This window comes from Melanotaenia boesemani, chromosome 15 (genome assembly GCF_017639745.1).
Source record: "Melanotaenia boesemani isolate fMelBoe1 chromosome 15, fMelBoe1.pri, whole genome shotgun sequence".
In the NCBI taxonomy this organism is placed as follows: Eukaryota; Metazoa; Chordata; class Actinopteri; order Atheriniformes; family Melanotaeniidae; genus Melanotaenia; species Melanotaenia boesemani.
This window is the reverse complement of record NC_055696.1, coordinates 23,093,215-23,101,412: the sequence shown is the minus strand read 5'-3', so window position 1 is coordinate 23,101,412 and position 8,198 is coordinate 23,093,215. Positions and strand designations below refer to the sequence as shown.

At 39.1% G+C, this 8,198-nt stretch overlaps 1 protein-coding gene across 4 annotated transcripts in view; it reads left to right on the top strand.

Moving 5' to 3' along the window:
• Positions 1-8,198, top strand: part of robo3 (roundabout, axon guidance receptor, homolog 3 (Drosophila)) — a 205,275-nt gene that overhangs the window by 159,875 nt on the left and 37,202 nt on the right. The gene's annotated exons all lie outside the window — the stretch shown is intronic.

The window sequence follows — 8,198 nt, the reverse complement described above, 5'->3', positions numbered from 1 at the left end:
GTGCCAGCTTGCCTGCTCAAATCAAACACTGCTATTCTCCAGACAGGGCTGTGTGGTGCACCAAAAAAAGAAAACAGCATATTAATTTCTAGCTGTCACCATATTTGTGGCGAAGTTGTGTAAGGCTCAAGGGGGAAACACTCCAAATGGTCTTTGTTGCAGAAAGTCATTATATTACACCTTTTTTCCTTTGTTTATTAATCATATATGTGTGGGCACAAGGTTGAGGATGCATTACATAAGAAGTGAGTATTACACTGCATTTCTTTAATATTTCAGGCCTTGCATCAGCCTGAACAGGAAAACTTTCCTTGTATTAGATGAGGAGTGAAAGGGGGCAGGGGGCTCCGTTTCACCGGCTCGTGTTCACATGCTAAACACGAATGGGGGGGTGACCTTTAGGGTTAGCAGGGGGCTGCATGTTTGACCTCAGGACATGACCCTGACCAGCTAAGCCAAGACCCCCCTGAGCAGTGATTTATCCGGCTGTTGACACATGGATGCGCCTCCTGCTGTGCAGAGGGGGCCCTTGGTGGAAGTAGACTTTAGGACTTGAAAGGGTGGGGTTTAAAATTTGTATCCAGGGCGTGAAATTAAGCTTGCACGCTCAATCTGAGTGTGAGTAATTGTTGGGAAAAGGGAATTCGGTGGTAGAGATTGAGAATATTTTAGTAATTTCAATGAAAATGCTGTTTAGCCCTTGTGTGTTTTTTCTTTACTCAACCAGCTTCTGATCCGCAAACTGGTCTTAGTGGACGTGCATCATGTCGGAAAGCATTTCTCAGAGTGTAATTGCTTTGGGCTGACAAACTAAAGTGAAGTTGGGTTGTGTTTGAACGCAGTTGCAGAGTAATCCCAGACTTTAAAAAGGCTACATTTGCGAGTCAGAAATGTAGTCAGTTCATCCTGGTCGAGTTTTTTTTTGTTTTGTTTTTTTTTCTTCTTCTTCTCAGAACATCAATCATTGGATTTGAGCATTTGAAGTCAAGAAAGAGCATTTCATGTTTACTTCAGTGAAAACATGCTGTGAGGAGGGTATGATTATAAGATTTTGGTCTCCTTTTAGCTTCTTGTTTTTGCAAATTGAACTTTTTGCATAAGAAACAACAGAGGGAAGGTATTCATTCTGTTGTTTCTGTTATTTTCCTCTCTGTTGGAAAGCTTTCTTTTTCTCTGTGTTTCTATGCTAATGGGGAGTAGGAATGAAAGAGAAGGAGATCAGGTGGGAAGATGAGAAATCAATTAGGACTGTTGGAGGGCATCATTATGCATTCACACCCTCTCAGTGGAGGAAGGTCTGTCACTTTGCTACAGAATCAATAAAATTCAAAGAGGTATGCATGTGTGTGTGTGAGCACGCACACACAGGGATAAGGACCAGATAGAAAGTGAGGCAGCTTACCATGTGTCTGCAGCCTGCCCTTCATCGGTTCAAAGACATCTGATTTGCCTGATTAGAAAGGTGACCCACAAACCTGAATTCAGGTCTTAGCTGATCTTTTTCAGTGCAGCACAAGATAAATCAAGGCCTGTGGTTCAACCAGCTATCATCTATTTGAATATATAAATCAAAGCCAAACAAACAAAGGCGGCACAAGACACTAATTTTTAGTCCTCTCTTGATAGAGGCCATTTTTGACCAAATAGTTACAAGGACTGGAGTTATGGGAGATGCAATCTGATCCTCTTTTTGTCTGAAAAACGGTGAAAACACGACTAAAAACACTTTGGTCTAAATGTGGTCACAGTTTCTCTCAATGAGCCAATCTAAGAGATATCATTCTTGCTCTCTCCAAAGAATCTATCCAAGATATGCCATATGTCAGTGGTGTCATTCGACAGAACTGCTCCTAATGTAACACGAAAGGGTTAAATGCAGACAGGAATTTCACAGCGGGGATTAATAAAGTGTAATAAGACTCCACATTTATGTATATACTGTTAAAAAAATGGAAAATAGGTGATGATTTATTGAAACATGTTCAAACATGACTATAAATACAGTAAATCAATATATACTATAAATACATATGAGACTAAAACAAAGTTGTAAAATTTTAGAAGAGCTTAGAAGTGCATGACTGGATGAGCCTGAACCCTCTGCAACAAGATTTCTTGTAGTTTCTTTAAAGGCAACATAAGTAGACACCTAGTGTTTCAAATCAGAACTGCAGTCGAAAGAGAAAAACACAGAGAGCGTTCTTCCCCCCTCCCCCTTGGAGAGTTTCGCGTAGATTGCCGTTTTCCCTTGGTCTCACTTAATAAATTACAGTGTGTGCAGAATTATTAGGCAAGTTGTATTTTTGAGGATTAATTTTATTATAGAACAACAACTATGTTCACAATGAACACAAAAGACTCATAAATATCAAAGCTGAATATTTTTGGAAGTTGGAGTGGGGCTTTTTTAGTTTTAGTATCTTAGGAGGATATCTGTGTGTGCAGGTGACTATTACTGTGCATAATTATTAGGCAACTTAACAAAAACCAAATATATACCCATTTCACTTATTTATTTTCACCAGGGAAACCAATATAACAACTCAACATTTACAAATATACATTTCTGGCATTCAAAAACAAAACAAAAACAAATCAGTGACCAATATAACCACCTTTCTTTGCGAGGACACTCAAAAGCCTGCCATCCATAGATTCTGTCAGTGTCTTGATCTGTTCACGATCAACATTGTGTGCAGCAGCAACCACAGCCTCCCAGACACTGTTCAGAGAGGTGTACTGTTTTCCCTCCCTGTGGATCTCACATTTGATGAGGGACCACAGGTTCTATATGGGGCTAAGATCAGGTGAACAAGGAGGCCATGTCATTATTTTTTCTTCTTTTAGACCTTTTCTGGCCAGCCACGCAGTGGAGTACTTGGATGCGTGTGATGGAGCATTGTCCTGCATGAAAATCATGTTTTTCTTGAACGATGCTGACTTCTTCCTGTACCACTGCTTGAAGAAGGTGTCTTCCAGAAACTGGCAGTAGGACTGGGAGTTGAGCTTGACTCCATCCTCAACCCGAAAAGGTCCCACAAGCTCATCTTTGATGATACCAGCCCATACCAGAATCCCACCTCCACCTTGCTGGCATCTGAGTCGGAGTGGAGCTCTCTGCCCTGTACTGATCCAGCCAAGGGCCCATCCATCTGGCCCATCAAGACTCACTCTCATTTCATCAGTCCATAAAACCTTAGAAAAATCAGTCTTATGATATTTCTTGGCCCAGTCTTGACGTTTTATCTTGTGTGTCTTGTTCAGTGGTGGTCGTTTTTCAGCCTTCCTTACCTTGGCCATGTCCCTGAGTATTGCACACCTTGTGCTTCTTGGCACTCCAGTGATGTTGCAGCTCTGAAATATGGCAAAACTGGTGGCCAATGGCATCTTGGCAGCTTCACGCTTGATTTTCCTCAGTCCATGGGCAGTTATTTTGCGCCTTGTTTTTTCAACACGCTTCTTGCGACCCTGTTGACTATTTTGAATGAAACGCTTGATTGTTCGATGATCACACCTCAAAAGCTTGGCAATTTTAAGAGTGCTGCATCCCTCTGCAAGACATCTCACTATTTTTGACTTTTCAGAGTCCGTCAAATCTCTCTTCTGACCCATTTTGCCAAAGGAATGGAAGTTGCCTAACAATTATGCACACCTGATATAGGGTGTTGATGTCATTTGACCACACCCCTTCTCATTACAGAGATGCACATCACCTGATATGCTTAATTGGTAGTAGGCTTTCAAGCCTGTACCGGTTGGAGTAGAACAACAAAGCTCTTTTTTGGGTGTTGACTGCCTTCAAGATGATCCAACACGGCTTCAATAATAGTTGAGGTCTAGACACTGGAGAGGAGTCATTCCTCCATCAGATCTGTTGCCACTGATTTTCAGTCCAGCTCCTGTGTCATTTGGGACACTGCAGCCTTTTCTCTCTGTTTCCCGTTCTTAAGAATGTCTTCCTGATAGCCGTCTTTCCTTGGAGACCATTTCTGATGAGTCTTCAGCCAACAGTAGATGGATCAACTAAATGTTAAGGTGCACCTTTTAAGTCCTGTATCAGCTCTGGATTTGTTCTTATTTCTTATTTAATTTTTTTTAACCAAAGCTCAATTGTTTTTAAGCAAACGGGAGAAACCATAATATAAATATATATCAACAGTAAAAAATAAAAACAAAGTCTTAAAAATAGCACACAGTAAGAAAAACAAAACTGGGTGTTTTAGGCTAGATCCACATGGAGACGGAACCAATGTCATTTTAGAGAAGTTTCTTTGTAAAGACATAATCGTTTTAAGAAATGTGTGCGTCCACGCAAAACCACTGAAAATGCAGCAGTATATATGCCAAACCTGTAAGGGGCGCTGTAATCCTGCCACAGAAAAGAAGACATGGACCATATGCATAATCTCAGCAATTTAAACAAACATACAAAGAAGAAGAAGGCGGAGACTCAAGCTGAAAAGGAGACATTTATGTGGACTGTGTGGGTTTTATTCACATCACGCTCAGCAGCTTCTGCAGCACGAGCCCGCTGTGATCGTCCATCAGCTGCTGCCGGAGCTTGAGCATGCAGGTTAAGGGAGAAGAGGAGGGTAGGTGGGCTATGGTGTCATCAGTGGAAACAAAACGTGACGTTTTCAGCTTCCCAAATGCTGGTTCCATGTGGATAAAACATTCAAATGAAACAAAATGAAACAAAGTGGACACACCTAAACTCATCTCCATGGGGACATGGCCTTAGTAAAGGATGTCTAGCATGTTTTGAGGATAAGCTCAACAGATTACTGGATTAAAGTCTACAGATAAAGCTCTATTTGTGCATATCTGTAGACTTTAACCATAGCAAGATATGTACAAATTTACATCCCTATAGATTCTGTCTCATTATTCTAGAGAAGCTGGGAATATATTAATCATATACACAATAGTTTTCCACAGCTGCTGTTCCTTATTATAAAGTTCTGTTATATCAGATGCACCCCTTTCTGTGAAAATCATTTCCAAGAACAAATGCAGCCATATTCAATTTTTCAGATGATCTGCATCCTTCCCGCCATCATAAATCCAGGTCTCAGAATTTGTTGGTGAACTTTGGACAAAACTCCTTCAACATTACTGATTTTTTTCCAAATAGAAAGAGTTTGATCAGCCAAGTTTTCAGCTAATAGCTCTTTGGGAATCACTGTGTTTGGGCAGAAATACTGTTTTCTGCCTGTCAAACTGTTATCTTTGGCATTTTTCATAGATGTAGCAAAGGAAATAGGAACAAATGATGTGTGTTTGTGGCAGGCTGCTGATACCAAAATCCCTAAAGATACTAATCAAAATTGGTTATTTGCAAAGTTTTCTGTTATGTGTAGAAGAAACACGGGCTCAAACGTGTGTAGTTAGGTTCTTTTTTTTGTTCATATGCAAAATAAATCTAAGGAATGGCACCAGAACATGCTTCATCCCTCATTTGTGTAGGAAATAACAAATAAGCAAACGGCCTACCAACAAACAGGTGGTAAGGTCTTATCTTGTTTTACTTTGTTGTTTTAATGTTAGTGATGAAAAACAGTTTGGAAAATCTATTAAAAACCTCTGTCGAGAACACATCTCTTTGACTGAATGCATCTCAGGAATGCATTCAGATTTCTAAGCTGAAAACCTCTTTATTTGTTGTGAATCTTCTCCTGTTGTTGCAGACCTGACAACAGAGGTAATGTCTGACTCTGCTGCCAGACTGCAGGAAATATATAATAGAGGTGAGATGAGGGTTCACACAGCACAGCACACAGGCTGTAATCACACTGTAGCAAGACTCCATGGAATAAAACAGATGAACGTCTCCTGACTGTTATGTTCTCTCTCCTCTGGCTTTCCGTTTTCTACTGGATTGATATTCAAATGTTATTGTGGGTGTTTAAAGGGAAAATATTATGGAAAAAAACGTTTTTCTTTGTCCTTGAGAGCATTTATTTAGGTGTCTGAAGTCACGACCAACTCAAACACTCACACACTGGCCAGCGGCGGACTAGGGCAAAAAAGTGGCCTGGGAATTTAGTACCTGACTGGCCCACTAAGGAACTGGGGTGGCAGATGGTGGATGATGGAGGTGGAGGTGGATGATGGAAGCAGATGATGGAGGTGAATGAGGTGGTGTCACCCCAGTAAGAATCCTTTGTACTCCTAAAGGTACATTTAGGTACTTTATTCTATGAGAGTGTAGTTATTGTCAAATATTCTGAAATTTGATTCTGGAGTTTTATATGGAGATGAAAAAGTTCTGGATACGATAATAATATATAATATAAAAATATTTGTCATATATTCACTTTTAAAGATATTCAATTTTAATACCTGAAAGGAAACAATCTTCAACCATAAATCAACTTTTAAAGCTCAGTTGGCCTGTTCCTTTCTTCCTTTTCTCTTAACCCTTTACCCCCAATCTTACCCCTTTCTTCCTTTTCTTTCTTTTCCTTTCTTTTCCCTTACCCCCCATAAAAAACAAACAAGCTAAAATAAATTAATAAATAAAAACAATAGAAAAAAAATATCTGTTTAATTACATCATTTCAGTCACAAATTTCTTATAAATATTAAAGGTAACTCCACCCTCTATTTTTGCATAACCCCACCCACTGCCGAATTTGAAAAAATGCCAGAAATTGCAGGGGTTGGAGTGGGAGGTGTGGGGGGGGATCAGGGAGCGGAGAGTGGGCGGGTCGGGATGCACAGACAGAAATGATTGACAGACAGCAGTTTCAGGGTCTGACAGACACCCATTTAGGCCTATAATGATTAGCCAGACACTTGAGGAACTGTTATTATTGGTCAACACATTAAAGGCCAGCCCAACGGCATTTAAGGTTGTTTTTTGTTTTTGTTTTTTTTTTACGGCCACACCAGCCCACAGACGCATCGGCCCACCGGGAAAAGTTCCGGTACTCCCGATAGCCAGTCCGCCCTTGTTGGTGGCTAAAACGTGGTGTTCAGTGAGCTGTGAGATTTACAGATTAAAGTCGTATCATTCTGTAAGGTTAGCCAGCCTACCGCTCTCTTTATCTGCGCTTAACCTTAAACTACAAATAATACTGCACACACTTTACCTCAGAAGTGGGAAGTTGAATTCTTGTTTTTGTTTTGCTGTTTACATCTATAGTTGTTTGGTTATCTCAACTTAACAGGAGAAATAAATGAATTAGCGTCTAACAGTACTTTGTTTAATAGTTTATGTCCCAACAAGGTAATGTGACATCAGCTTCACATTATTTATTGTACTAGTACTAGTCAGGTGTTATAGAGTCCGATTTCTACTTTTACTTCATTTGTCACTGAATGAATCAGCAGCATAGCGCCCCCGGTGGCCATCATCAGTACTAAACCCTAATTACCTGAACAGACATGTACAACATGTAGGATAAAAAAAAACACTTGACATAAATAAAACACAAAATCATGACAGTAGCAGGAATAAAACTGGAATATTTTTTCATAATGTATTAAAGTCCCATGGATTTAAAAAAAATCTGTTAATTTTAATTATTTTTATCTTAAATGCATAGTCCCATTTATTTGTTTATATAGTTATTTTTCTTAATGTAGAGTCACAATTTTATCTTATTTTATTTTGTATTATTTTATTTTATTTTATCAAATAGGACTAAATGTTTGGTTCTTTATAATGTGGGCCCTAGTGTGCCTGTAAAAGTTAAAATCAAATTTGAAGCAGTTTATGTGTGAGAATATGTGAATGAATATTAGAGAAAAAGTCATTTTGGGTTCATGTTTGAGGTCCTGAAATGTTGATGTGTTTAGTTTTATTTTTTTTTTCTTTCTTGAGACAAAACGACAAAAACAAATAAAAGATTATTCAAATACAAGAATGAAACAAAGCAAAAAGAAGTACCTTTTATACATAACACTTTATCTAAAACACACAAATGAACAAAAAAACAAAAGAATGAATCAGCAGATCTCCTCACCCCCTGCTCGATCTGTTCTGAGACGGACTGTAAAAACTGTATCAAGGACTTCATTTTCTGCTACATTTGGGTTGATTTTCGGGCATTTATTCATTACAGCATTTACATTTTTCCCCATATTTCCAGAACTAGTGCAACTATGTATGAGAAACTAAATCTGCTCCCTTTCTCTAGTGCTTGAAATTGAATATCTGAGTTTCTTTAAGTAGAAGAAAATCACTGCTCAGA